Raw genomic sequence first — 12,872 nt, forward strand, 5'->3', positions numbered from 1 at the left:
TTTAAGCTGATTTTGGATTCTGTTCTTTATATCTTCCTGTGCTTTCAAAAGAGTTGTTACAAAGAGTATTTCTTTTTGTATCACAATAGAAAAGTAAATGTCATTAAGGAAGGAAAAAGAGAGGTACTCTTCTTCCAGTCTGCCTCATTTCTTCTTAGAATATTATCCTGATTTCCTCTCTCTATACCTAAAGCAGCAGTAGCACAAACTCAACCCAGACCCGTGTGTCCACCATGCCTGTCGGTAGTCCCTCTCTGGACCAACAAACTTTGTCCTTCCTTGAAACCCTTACTCCCACATCTTCCTTTTGGAACTGGGATGCACATTCTAAAGTATATCAGTAGAATCTGAATTACCTGATATCTCTCAAGTATAATTGGCCCATTAATAACTGAAAGCCTTTTTTGAGTGTTCTAAATTCTAAAGGCCTTTTCATGAAACTCTGGAAAGCTTCTCTGCAGGAGGTAGAGATCTACCCTGGGTCTGATAAGCATCAGGACTTGGTGAAAGTGATGTGTGTAGGTTCCTCCCTAAGTTGTTGCTTGCATTACCAAATAGGCGATGATGTCATTATGGAGCTGTGAAAGAAGACTGGCTTTAACCGGGAATGTTGGAAGTGGAGTTCGTAAGACCAGGTTTATACATAATGAAGTTGAAATGTCTCTAGGAATTCAAGAGAGCATTTCATGTAGGCAGATGGATGTATGAGCTGAAGTATCTAGCCTGGAGATTCAAATTGATGCTTTATTTGCAAGTGGGGATAACTGAAGTTATTAGCTTGGGTGATACCTGAGAAGAAGAGAGCACTGAAGAACTGAAAGGAGCTGAGTACACAACCTGGAAAAATTCCAGCATCTAATGGCAGGTTATAGAAAAACAAGCCTGCAAGGGAGACAGAGAAGAAGCATCCCAAAAAGTAGCAGAAAAGCCATCAGACTATTAGGTCCCAGAAGCCAAAATGAGGAAATGCGTAAAGGAGTATGTTGTCTACAGTTCAGAAGCTGCTGAAAGGTTGGATAAGATAAGAAATAAAAAATATCCTCTGGCTCTAGAAACAAGTAGTCACTGGTAACCAGAGAAAAAGATGAAAAACACATATAATGTTGGGCCAGAATTCATATTAGAGTGGATTAGACAGTAAATGCTGCTGCTGCTGCTGCTAAGTCTCTTCAGTCATGTCCAACAGTAAATGGGAGGTGAGAAAATGAACTGATGAAAAGAGGTGACTTTTTCTAGTACTTTGGCTGTGAAAGGGGATGAGAAAGATAGGAAAGAGATGGCCAGAGATGAGAAATCCAGTAAGAGACTTGGTTTGGTTTGGTTTAATTGTTTGCAATGTGAGAGACTCTAGATGACGTCTGAAAAATTATTCAGTATTTGGAGAGATTACTGGGGGTACTTTCAGTAGAATGCTAGGCTGCACTTTTTACAACTTTCTTGCAGTTTACAGTTCTATAATGGCAGAAGGTGGAGATTTTTTTTTTTTTTTTTTTTTACCCAGGAAAGGCAACTAATTTCTGACTAGAGTGAATGGGCTATTAATGTTAGCAGCCTGTTGAACACCAAACCACCAAACCAGTGTTGTATGCAACCCCGACAGCTTATCCTGATATTTCTTTTCTAAATTGACAATAGGGTAGTATTTCAAGTGCTCTTTGGGCTGGTTTTAATGTCTTATAGACTCCTCAATTAATTGATGAGTTAATTAGAATCCTTGTGTGTTTGTTTTATATGACCCTGAGAATCATGTTGTTTACCATTTTGAAAATTATGCTTGAAGAGTTGTCAAGCCAACTGAAAGAGGAACATTGAGAGAGCACACCAAACACATTGGAAGGAATACATTCAGAACAGAGCCATAGAAAGGAGAAAGGAGTCTGCGCTGAGAGGGTGAGAAAAGCCTAGTAGATATATGCACGTCTCAAACACAAAACCATACTATCTGGGGTTTCAAATTTGAAGCATACAAAATTTGCATCACAAATTCATTTAAGAAAGATTAGTTGTTACTTATTTTAACTGAATGAAGTAGAAAATACAGAGAATTTCACCCAGAAAGAAAAACTGAGTAAGGTAAGGGGCCTTCGGATACCTTTGTGAACGGGAATCCAAATGCCATACATTTTTACCACAGCTGTCTTTATGATTCCAAACCAGTAGTTTGTTTCTGAGCAGAGTACTGCAGCTTCGTGCAAGTATCTCGCTCACTCTGGAGCCTCACCGCTCACTAATGACCCCTCACCCGCCACTAGTGTAGGCCGTGCTCCACACAGCCTGGGGATGAAGCGGCCATTAGGAAGTAGAGCAGATGTGATTAAAGGCAGCGGCACACCGTACCCAAACCTCCCAAAATAAACTCCCTTACGTAACAGGCAAAACCTCCCAATCACTCCCTCAGGTTCTCTTGGCAGAACAAGCTGATTTCCACCGAGAGGAAATATTCCATGATCCAAGATAAGGAACTCCATTCACTAGTATTTTTGTCATTCCTCCATTAATTCTCTTCAGGAACTTCCGTCAGAAAGGTCTTTTTTGAACCATTTCACTACACAGCAGCTGTAGTTGTGGGAATCAAACTGGTCAGCAAAAACAAACAAACAAAAATGATGCAACAGTAACTCGCCGGCTTGTTTTCTCAACAAGGGTCTGTTTACCTTGCAATCGATCGGCTCCTCCTACGAAGTCATTGTGAGACTCCTAATTTGGACTGTTTTAGTCAGAGATGTTCAGCCTCTTGTTTTATTCAAGAGTGTCTCACCTTTTGTTCATTTCGGACAAGGATCTGACTATTCATACATTTTGCCTGTTGAAGTGTTCTTTCACACAGAAAGCAAAAGTAAGATTTTTGGTTTCTTTCTTTTTTTTTTTTTTCTTTTGAAACAAGAATAACAGTGATAAAGACACGAAGGCTCAGAAACATGTGGGGAGTTCTTGAGGTGGCCCAGGCAGGAAGCCTGCTTGTAGTCACGGCTGGTGACAGAACACAGCTGTCGAAACCGTACTGTGTACAGCTGACGGATTCTGCCTTGGCTAGTCCTAGAAGACAGGCCCTTCCTGACTCTAAATTTCTATGCATTACAAAAGACTGGTGAGTCTAAAAATACACTTACAGTGTCTGACTGGTTTAAAAAAAAAAAAAAGTGTACTTTCCTCATTGGTTTTTCTCTTTCTCTGTATACAATCCAGATTTCCTTATCATATTTTATCACTTGTTCTTATTATTGCCACAAACATAAGAAGGCCAAACTGTTACTACATGTGCTGCTGTATAGTAAGGACTAAGGAGAAAACTCCTGGTGAGCACCTTTGCTGCAGCCAAAACCACATACGTATCACCAGGCACCGCAGAGCCCTGAGAGGGAGGAAGGGATGCCTTAGTAAGAAAGACTATTCCTCCAAGGGTGTGGGAAACCACAGACAGGAAATCGAGAGCCCAAACATTGTATTGGCTGCAGAGGAAATGGCACAGCATCAACACATCATCTTCTGCCGGGAGGAGCTCCAGTCACCTTCTATTGCTGGGACAAAGCAGAGGGGGCAGAGTGCACCGGGAGGGGAGATGTAAGGAGATTGCTGCTGCTGCTAAGTCACTTCAGTCGTGTCCGATTCTGTGCAACCCCATTGCTGGGGTGGGGGCCATTTCCACAGGTGCCAGAGCCCCCTGGGTAATAATAGCAGCAGTACCATTTATGAATACATGATGCATGCCCATCTCTGAGCTAAAACTGTCTGTACTCTTAATTCAATGCTTATAACACCCCTTATGATAAGGTTCAGACTTAAACTGAAGAAAGTAGGGAAAACCACTAGACCATTCAGGTATGACCTAAATCAAATCCCTTATGATTATACAGTGGAAGTGAGAAATAGATTTAAGGGCCTAGATCTGATAGATAGAGTGCCTGATGAACTATGGAATGAGGTTCGTGATATTGTACAAGAGACAGGGATCAAGACCATTCCCATAGAAAAGAAATGCAAAAAAGCAAAATGGCTGTCTGGGGAGGCCTTACAAATATCTGTGAAAAGAAGAGAAGTGAAAAGCAAAGGAGAAAAGGAAAGATATAAACATCTGAATGCAGAGTTCCAAAGAATAGCAAGAAGAGATAAGAAAGCCTTCTTCAGTGATCAATGCAAAGAAATAGAGGAAAACAACAGAATGGGAAAGACTAAGGATCTCTTCAAGAAAATCAGAGATACCAAAGGAACATTTCATGCAACGATGAACTCGATAAAGGACAGAAATGGTATGGACCTAACAGAAGCAGAAGATATTAAGAAGAGATGGCAAGAACACACAGAAGAACTGTACAAAAAAGATCTTCACGACCCAGATAATCACGATGGTGGGCTCACTGACCTAGAGCCAGACATCCTGGAATGTGAAGTCAAGTGGGCCTTAGAAAGCATCACTACGAACAAAGCTAGTGGAGGTGATGGAATTCCAGTTGAGCTAGTGCAAATCCTGAAAGATGATACTGTGAAAGTGCTGCACTCAATATGCCAGCAAATTTGGAAAACTCAGCAGTGGCCACAGGACTGGAAAAGGGCAGTTTTCATTCCAATTACAAAGAAAGGCAATGCCAAAGAATGCTCAAACTACCACACAATTGTACTCATCTCACACGCTAGTAAAGTAATGCTCAAAATTCTCCAAGCCAGGCTTCAGCAATATGTGAACCGTGAACTTCCAGATGTTCAAGCTGGTTTTAGAAAAGGCAGAAGAACCAGAGATCAAATTGCCAACATCTGCTGGATCATAGAAAAAGCAAGAGAGTTCCAGAAAAACATCTATTTCTGCTTTATTGACTATGCCAAAGCCTTTGACTGTGTGGATCACAATAAACTGTGGAAAATTCTGAAAGAGATGGGAATACCAGACCACCTGATCTGCCTCTTGAGAAATTTGTATGCAGGTCAGGAAGCAACAGTTAGAACTGGACATGGAACAACAGACTGGTTCCAAATAGGAAAAGGAGTTCATCAAGACTGTATATTGTCACCCTGTTTATTTAACTTCTATGCAGAGTACATCATAAGGAACGCTGGGCTGGAAGAAACACAAGCTGGACTCAAGATTGCTGGGAGAAATATCAATAACCTCAGATATGCAAATGACACCACCCTTATGGAAGAAAGTGAAGAGGAACTCAAAAGCCTCTTGATGAAACTGAAAGTGGAGAGTGAAAAATTGGGCTTAAAGCTCAACATTCAGAAAACGAAGATCATGGCATCCGGTCCCACCACTTCATGGGAAATAGACGGGGAAACAGTGGAAACAGTGTCAGACTTTATTTTGGGGGGCTCCAAAATCACTACAGATGGTGACTGCAGCCATGAAATTAAAAGATGCTTACTCCTTGGAAGGAAAGTTATGACCAACCTAGATAGCGTATTCAAAAGCAGAGACATTCCTTTGCCAACAAAGGTTCGTCTAGTCAAGGCTATGGTTTTTCCAGTGGTCATGTATGGATGTGAGAGTTGGACTGTGAAGAAGGCTGAGTGCTGAAGAATTGATGCTTTTGAACTGTGGTGTTGGAGAAGACTCTTGAGAGTCCCTTGGACTGCAAGGAGATCCAACCAGTCCATTCTGAAGGAGATCAGCCCTGGGATTTCTTTGGAAGGAATGATGCTGAAGCTGAAACTCCAGTATTTGGCCACCTCATGTGAAGAGTTGACTCATTGGAAAAGACTCTGATGCTGGGAGGGATTGGGGGCAGGAGGAGAAGGGGACGACAGAGGATGAAATGGCTGGATGGAGTCACTGACTCAGTGGACGTGAGTCTCAGTGAACTTCAGGAGTTGGTGACGGACAGGGAGGCCTGGCATGCTTCGATTCATGGGGTCGCAAAGAGTTGGACACGACTGAGCCACTGATCTGATCTGATGATAAGGTAGGTCTAATTAACTTTTTAAAAAATGACTTTTTGGTGATTTTTCTCTCTAAAACACATTAGTCATTCATTTAAATATCTGATTTCATTAGAAACCATATTAACACCTTTTCTCCCCCTTGCCATAAAAATACACTAAGAAACTGGCTTTAGAAACAAACAGCTATGAGCAAATATTCCTGTTTCCTCTGACTTAATGAATGTTTACCTCAGTGATAATAGTCTGTAAATCAGTGAGACAGGAGGCTGAAGACTGAGATTCAAATGATCATCCTCTTAAAAGTGGTAAAAAGCTATGGAACTCTGTTCCTTTCTTCACCATAGCCTAACATATGTACAACTCTTCAAAATTAATTTTTATTGGAGTAGAGTTGATTTACAATGTGTGTGTGTTTCTGCTATACAGCAGAATGAATCAATATAAATATACATATCCATTATTTTTTAGATTCTTTTCCAATTTAGGTTATTACAGAGTATTGGGTAGAGGTCCTTGTGCTATCAGTTCAGTTCAGTTCAGTCGCTCAGTCGTGTCCGACTCTTTGCAACCCCATGAATCGCAGCACGCCAGGCCTCCCTGTCCATCATCAACTCCCAGAGTTTACCCAGACTCACGTCCATCGAGTCAGTGATGCCATCCAGACATCTCAACCTCTGTTGTCCCCTTCTCCTCCTGCCCCCAATCCCTCCCAGCATCAGAGTCTTTCCCAATGAGTCAACTCTTCGCATGTGGTGGCCAAAGTACTGGAGTTTCAGCTTCAGCATCATTCCTTCCAAAGAAATCCCAGGGCTGATCTCCTTCAGAATGGACTGGTTGGATCTCCTTGCAGTCCAAGGGACTCTCAAGAGTCTTCTCCAACACCACAGTTCAAAAGCATCAATTCTTCGGCGCTCAGCCTTCTTCACAGTCCAACTCTCACATCCATACATGACCACAGGAAAAACCATAGCCTTGACTAGACGAACCTTTGTTGGCAAAGTAATGTCTCTGCTTTTGAATATGCTATCTAGTAGGTCATTATCTATTTTATGTACAGCAGTATATATATGTCAATCTCAGTCTCCCCATTTATCCCTACCCTCCACTTACCCCCTCAGTAACCATCAGTTTGTTTTTTATATCTGTCACTCTATTTCTATTTTGTAAATAAGTTTATTTGTGCCATTTTTTTTTTTTTAGATTCCACATATAAGCAATATCATACAATACTCGTCTTTCTCTATCTGACTTCACTCAGTATGACAGTCTCAAGGTCCATCTAGGTCATGCAAATGGCATTATTTAATTCTTTTTTATGACTGAGTAATATTCCATTGTATAAATGTACCACATCGTCTAGATCCATTTCTCCGTAAGTAGACATTTAGGCTGGCTTTATGTCCTGGCTATCATATATAGTGCTGCGATGAACATTGGAGTGCATGTATGTTTTTGAGTTATGATTTTCTCTGGAGATATTCCCTGGAGTGGGATTGCAGGATTATATGGGAGTTCTATTTCTAGTTTTCAATGAACCTCCATACTATTCTCCATAGTGTCTGTACCAATTTATATTCTTACCAATAGTGCAGGAGGGTTCCCTTTCCTCCACAACCTCTCCAGCATTTATTGTTTGTTTTTCTATGATGGCCCTTCTCACTGGTATGATGTAATACCTCACTGTAGTTTTGACTTGCATTTCTCTAATAATTAGTGATGTTGAGCATCTTTTCAGTGATCTTTTTACAGATTAGGAAACAGCTTTAGAGAAGTTAAGAAACTTGCCTCAGTCATGCTGCTGAAAGTTGAGAAGAGTCCATATTCAAATCTCAGGCCTGTTTGACTCATAACCTCCCCCTTCATCATTACACTATGTTAATCCCATAGAAAGTTAGCAGTTATTTAGCCTCGTGTAGTCCAGCGTTTTATCGAAATCACAAATCCCTCTGATAACACACTCAATATAGGGTCATCTGTGACTGTAACCTCTAGTAAGGGAGCAGCATTGGGTATCCTGGTGTTTCTCAAACTGGATACCTGTGCCTGCAAAGTATGTACATTCAGAATAGCCATTTGTATTCAGGAAACAGTCAAACATGGTCTAACATGCCTTCACTTCTGGATAGTTAAATATATTTAAAGGCTTGAAAGATTGAAGGCAGGAGGAGAAGGGGACAAAAGAGGATGAGATGATTGGATGGCATCACTGACTCAGTGGACATGAGTTTGAACAAATTCCAGGAGATAGTGAAGGACAGGAAAGCCTGGCGTGCTGCTGTTCAGGGGGTCACAAAGAGTCAGCACCACTGAGTGGTTGAACAACAACAACAAAGGCTTGAAAGAGAAATTGTATTTTTAAGTAAATGTAGTAGGGGATTAACTGCAACATCATCATTCCTTTTAAGGTAAAACATGAGACCTTAAAAATTAGCACCAGAAACTGCAAATCCCATCTGCACCCCCTACTGCCACCCTGCCAGGGTTCAAATTGTCTCTTTCCTTAGAAGGATTTCAAAGCAAAAGTGTAGGAAGAACTAGGTTAGTAGACTACTTTATATTCTTTGGAACCTGCTTCCAAGGCTCATATCCCATCACTACTACTGTTATCAGCCTAGTATTAGGCAACTTACTTAGCCTCTCTGAACTTCCATTTTTTTCTTATCCATAGAATAAGAACAATAGTGCCAGCTTCTCAAAGCGTTTAGGGGGGTTAAACAAGGTGACAAGTGCAACGTCTTCAGCACATTCTGTCATAAGTGGCCAATACAATTTCTGCCCCCCTGCACCCCACCACACTGTTCACTAAAACCCACCCTCTTAAGTGGCATCAACTCTCTTGACATCACAGAGAGGCTCCTCCTTGGCGCTGATGTTTCTTGAACCTGTACTTACCCCACCCTCACAAGACTCAGTTAATGAACCTTGCTATAGTACGCTATGCTAAGTCGCTTCAGTCGTGTCTGACTCTTAGCGACCCCATAGACGGTAGCCCACCAGGCTCCGCCGTCCCTGGGATTCTCCAGGCAAGAATACTGGAGTGGGTTGCCATTTCCTTCTCCAATGCATGAAAGAGAAAAGTGAAAGTGAAGTTGCTCAGTCGTGTCCGACTCTTAGCGACCCCATGGACTGCAGCCTACCAGGCTCCTCCATCCATGGGATTTTCCAGGCAAGAGTACTGGAGTGGGGTGCCATTGCCTTCTCCATGAACCTTGCTAGAGAACAGCTAACATGACTTCAAGATCTTTCTTCTGCTCACCTCTTTCTTCTGTCCTCACCTGGAATTTTTCTGGAGGGCTGGCATTCCTCCTACCTTTGAGACCTGCAGACAACGGGCATGTCTGATGGCCTGCTTCTCTCTCACTGTCAGCAGAAACCCCAAATCAGAAGACATCTTAGGTACCTGAGTAGGAACTCATGGAGCTCTAAAGCTGTCAGGTGGTGGGATTTTTCCTATAAGAACTACTTTATCATGTTAGCAGTAATTTTCCATTGTGGACAAATTGGAAGAAAGAGATAGCACCTGGATCCTAGAAATACCACCGTTACTTGGGGCTATTGCAAATTGTTCACTTTTTTTTTTTTTGATGGGACCTCCAGTTCCTGACTCAGGGCAGGGGGATACATTGGTCACTTTCAGGGGTGTTGAAAGGGGGTTTGCAAACAAGAACCCGCACCTCTTCCGCAGATGCCTCTAATGAAAATTGCACCCAGATGCTCTGAGCTCTCCTTACACTGACAGAAGTGACAAAGGAAACAAAGGGTCCAGATGGACCTCAGGCTGTGCCTGTCTCACAGCTGATAGCTCATCTTTCTGAATCCCAGGGTACTGCTGGTTGGGGTGGCCCGATGCAGAGAAGGCAATGGCAGCCCACTCCAATACTCTTGCCTGGAAAATCCCATGGACGGAGGAGCCTGGTAGGCTGCAGTCCATGGGGTCGTAAAGAGTCCCACATGACTGAGTGACTTCACTTTCACTTTTCACTTTCCTGCATTGGAGAAGGAAATGTCAACCCACTCCAGTGTTCTTGCCGGAGAATCCCAGGGACTGTGGAGACTGTGGGGCTGCCGTCTATGGGGTCGCACAGAGTCAAACATGACTGACGCAACTTAGTAGCAGCAGCAGCAGCAGTGGCGTTATGGGGTTGGTGAGTTAAAAAAAAAAAAAAGGCAAAACAGATTTTACTATGATAATGGTTGTTAAAAGAAAGTGAAGGGCAACCATTCCTTGGGAGTCATTTTGACAGCACTGTTACATGTGATACTTAGAGAAAGCATTTCCCTTTTGCTCAAGAAATGGCCAGATACGCAGGTGGTGCCTGGGTAAGTTTTCTCCACCAGCACCTTTTTGATCTGATGAGGGAGACGGTGACATTGTAGGTGTCTGTTGCACCCATCAACCTCCTAGTTCACACTTGATTTGACTCCTCGCCTGCATCCTGTATCCCCAGAGCACAGGGTCAGTATCCTCTGGACTCGGCTTCCCAGACTGGAAGGAAGGCACCTAGCTGAGCTGCCATGAGGTCATCCTAGTCTTGTACAGGCTCGGGTGACAGCGGATATTCCGCTGTCTCTGGGAGGGTGCAGCCAGAGAGAGAGAGAGCTGTGTGCCTTGGGGGGAGGGGGTGGATCTGAGGAATAGCTCAGCCTCACTCAGCATCAAAAATTTTAACCTCACTTAAGCCAGTGTGCTCTCCTCTATCTCTCTCAATTGAGCTAGAAGCAAAGCAGAAAGTCACTATGCAAATCCAGGAACTGCAGACCTGATAAAACTCCTCTCTCTGTGGCAAGGCTGGTGATTCCTTCTGCACGTTGCTGGTTGGAAAACTCTATCCATGGTGAAAATCAAATGTCCTGGACATAAATAGCTGGAGTTGATAGGCCTGTCAGATTTCTCTTATCATGTGGGGTTTTACTTCTCAGCACATTATAAACTGGGAAGAGTTTACAGGCTGAAGAGTTAAATGGCTCTCTATAAGTTCATGAATCTTGGAAACTGAGGAGAGGTTCTGCTGGGGGCTAAGGCTGTTATGATGCGGTGTGTGCTCCCAGAGCACTCTTCTTTTTTAATGTAAACAGTTCATTTTATTTTGTTAATTTTTCATTTGGCTGTGCCAGGTCTTATTTGTGGCATGTAGGGTCTAGTTCCCTGACCAGGGATTCAAGCCGGGCCCCTGCATTGAGAGCATGGAGTCTTAACCACTGGGCCACCAGGGAAGTTCCTCCACATTGCTCTTCCCTGATTCATGAGCTAAAGCTTCAGGACGACTCTGTCAAAGGCATTGACACCACAGTGCTCAGTCTCTTATCTGTATTCATAAAGTGTCAAGGGAAGATGTGATACGCTAGGGTTCCTGGAGACTCTCCCTGGACCTGGGACTTGAACCATTAGTCCTCCAAGCAAGAGGGCAGACTAATCTTCCTCAGCTTTTCCGCACAAGTCAGTCACTTGCCCCTGAACTGGGCTCCCCTCTTGACTCTGTCTGCTCATTGTGTTAGTCACTCAGTCGTGTCCGACTCTTTGTGACCCCGTAGACTATAGCCCACCAGCCTTCTCTGTCCATGGAATTCTCCAGACAAGAATACTGGAGTGGGTTACCATTTCCTTCTCCAAGCTATCTGCCCATTAACCATCTCTTATTTACACATCTGTTTATTAGATCCTGTTTTAGAAGTGATGCAAGGCTAAAGGAGAATTTGAGAGAAAATATTCATAAGTCATTATATCCTCACCAGATGGAAGGAAAATAAAGAAACATTTAGGAGGGTTTTTTTTTCTTTTCTTTTCATATGAGTTGAAAGAATGTCCCTGTGTGGCTTGAATAGCAAGAAAAGGAAAATATTCCTCTTTCAGTAGGTACTTCCTCTACTTTAAGCTGGCAAGAAATGTTTCAATAACAGGTTGTACAGAATGTAACTTCAAAGACCTGGAATTGGCACGCTGGGTACTCTTGCCACAAACTGCATCCAAAAATGATTTAACTTCCCCAGCCAGTGATGTGTACAAATGGCACACACGCTGCTAACCACACATGCACGCAATGTATGAATTCCCACATTCCTGATTTCTCATTCCAGCCAGCGAATATTTTTTTCAGAGCTAAAAAGACATGAATCAAGTTGTAAAAGGATATGTGTGGAAAATGCCAAAGGAAAAATGAAAATCAGATGCTTTGAAAGGTGAAAGGCTCTGCTGAGATGCTCTGTGTCCTTTCCCATTCTCTCATCAGAGGTGACCAGGGGAGTGGCCATTATATCCAGTGGACTTAGGGGGTGGAGGGTGTGGGAGGAGGCAAGTCATCCATCATTCTTTAAAACAGTTGTGGCATAGCTCAATACTTTGAAGGAAAGGTATTTCAAACTAGTTCTTATGGACATAACATCTATGCAGCATAAAGTATTTTTTCTGTATCATTGCTGCTCTGCTTTCAGCTGGTATGATTCTTGAAAAAGAAAAAAAGCCATTCCCAGCACAGTGAATCCTCCATTAGCATGACCAGGCCAAGGAATAAGGAAAAAAATACATATATTTTTTTCAGTCTAGTGCATTCATAGACTCACAAAAATATTTACTGGGGACATGGAGAGGTTGGAAGGTAATATTTTGAATCCCATTTTTTATCTTGATAAATCCCTGATGTGAATTCCTGTGCTCTGAGCCAGTTTCTCATCAACAGAATTAACACAGTCTCTGCTGTTCCTGTCACAGTACAATATTGATCACAATGCAGAGCAAACTCAGCTGCCTTCTCCGCCAATGGCTACACATGGGACAGTGTAGATATACTGACAAGATAACTGCTGGGGACAGTGTAGATATACTGACAAGATAACTGCTGGCCTTGGGCGTATTCTGTCCGTGGTGATCTGGGATGTTTCATGTATGCCACTGCTTAAGAGCCCTTTTATTGGATGAGATTTAGAAGGTCTGTTAACCAGTGGAATATCAAAGCCCTGCCCTAAACATTCATCAGAGGCATAATTTATGAATGCCCTGAATA

The sequence above is a fragment of the Bos mutus genome, chromosome 20, assembly GCF_027580195.1.
Source record: "Bos mutus isolate GX-2022 chromosome 20, NWIPB_WYAK_1.1, whole genome shotgun sequence".
Classification (NCBI taxonomy): Eukaryota; Metazoa; Chordata; class Mammalia; order Artiodactyla; family Bovidae; genus Bos; species Bos mutus.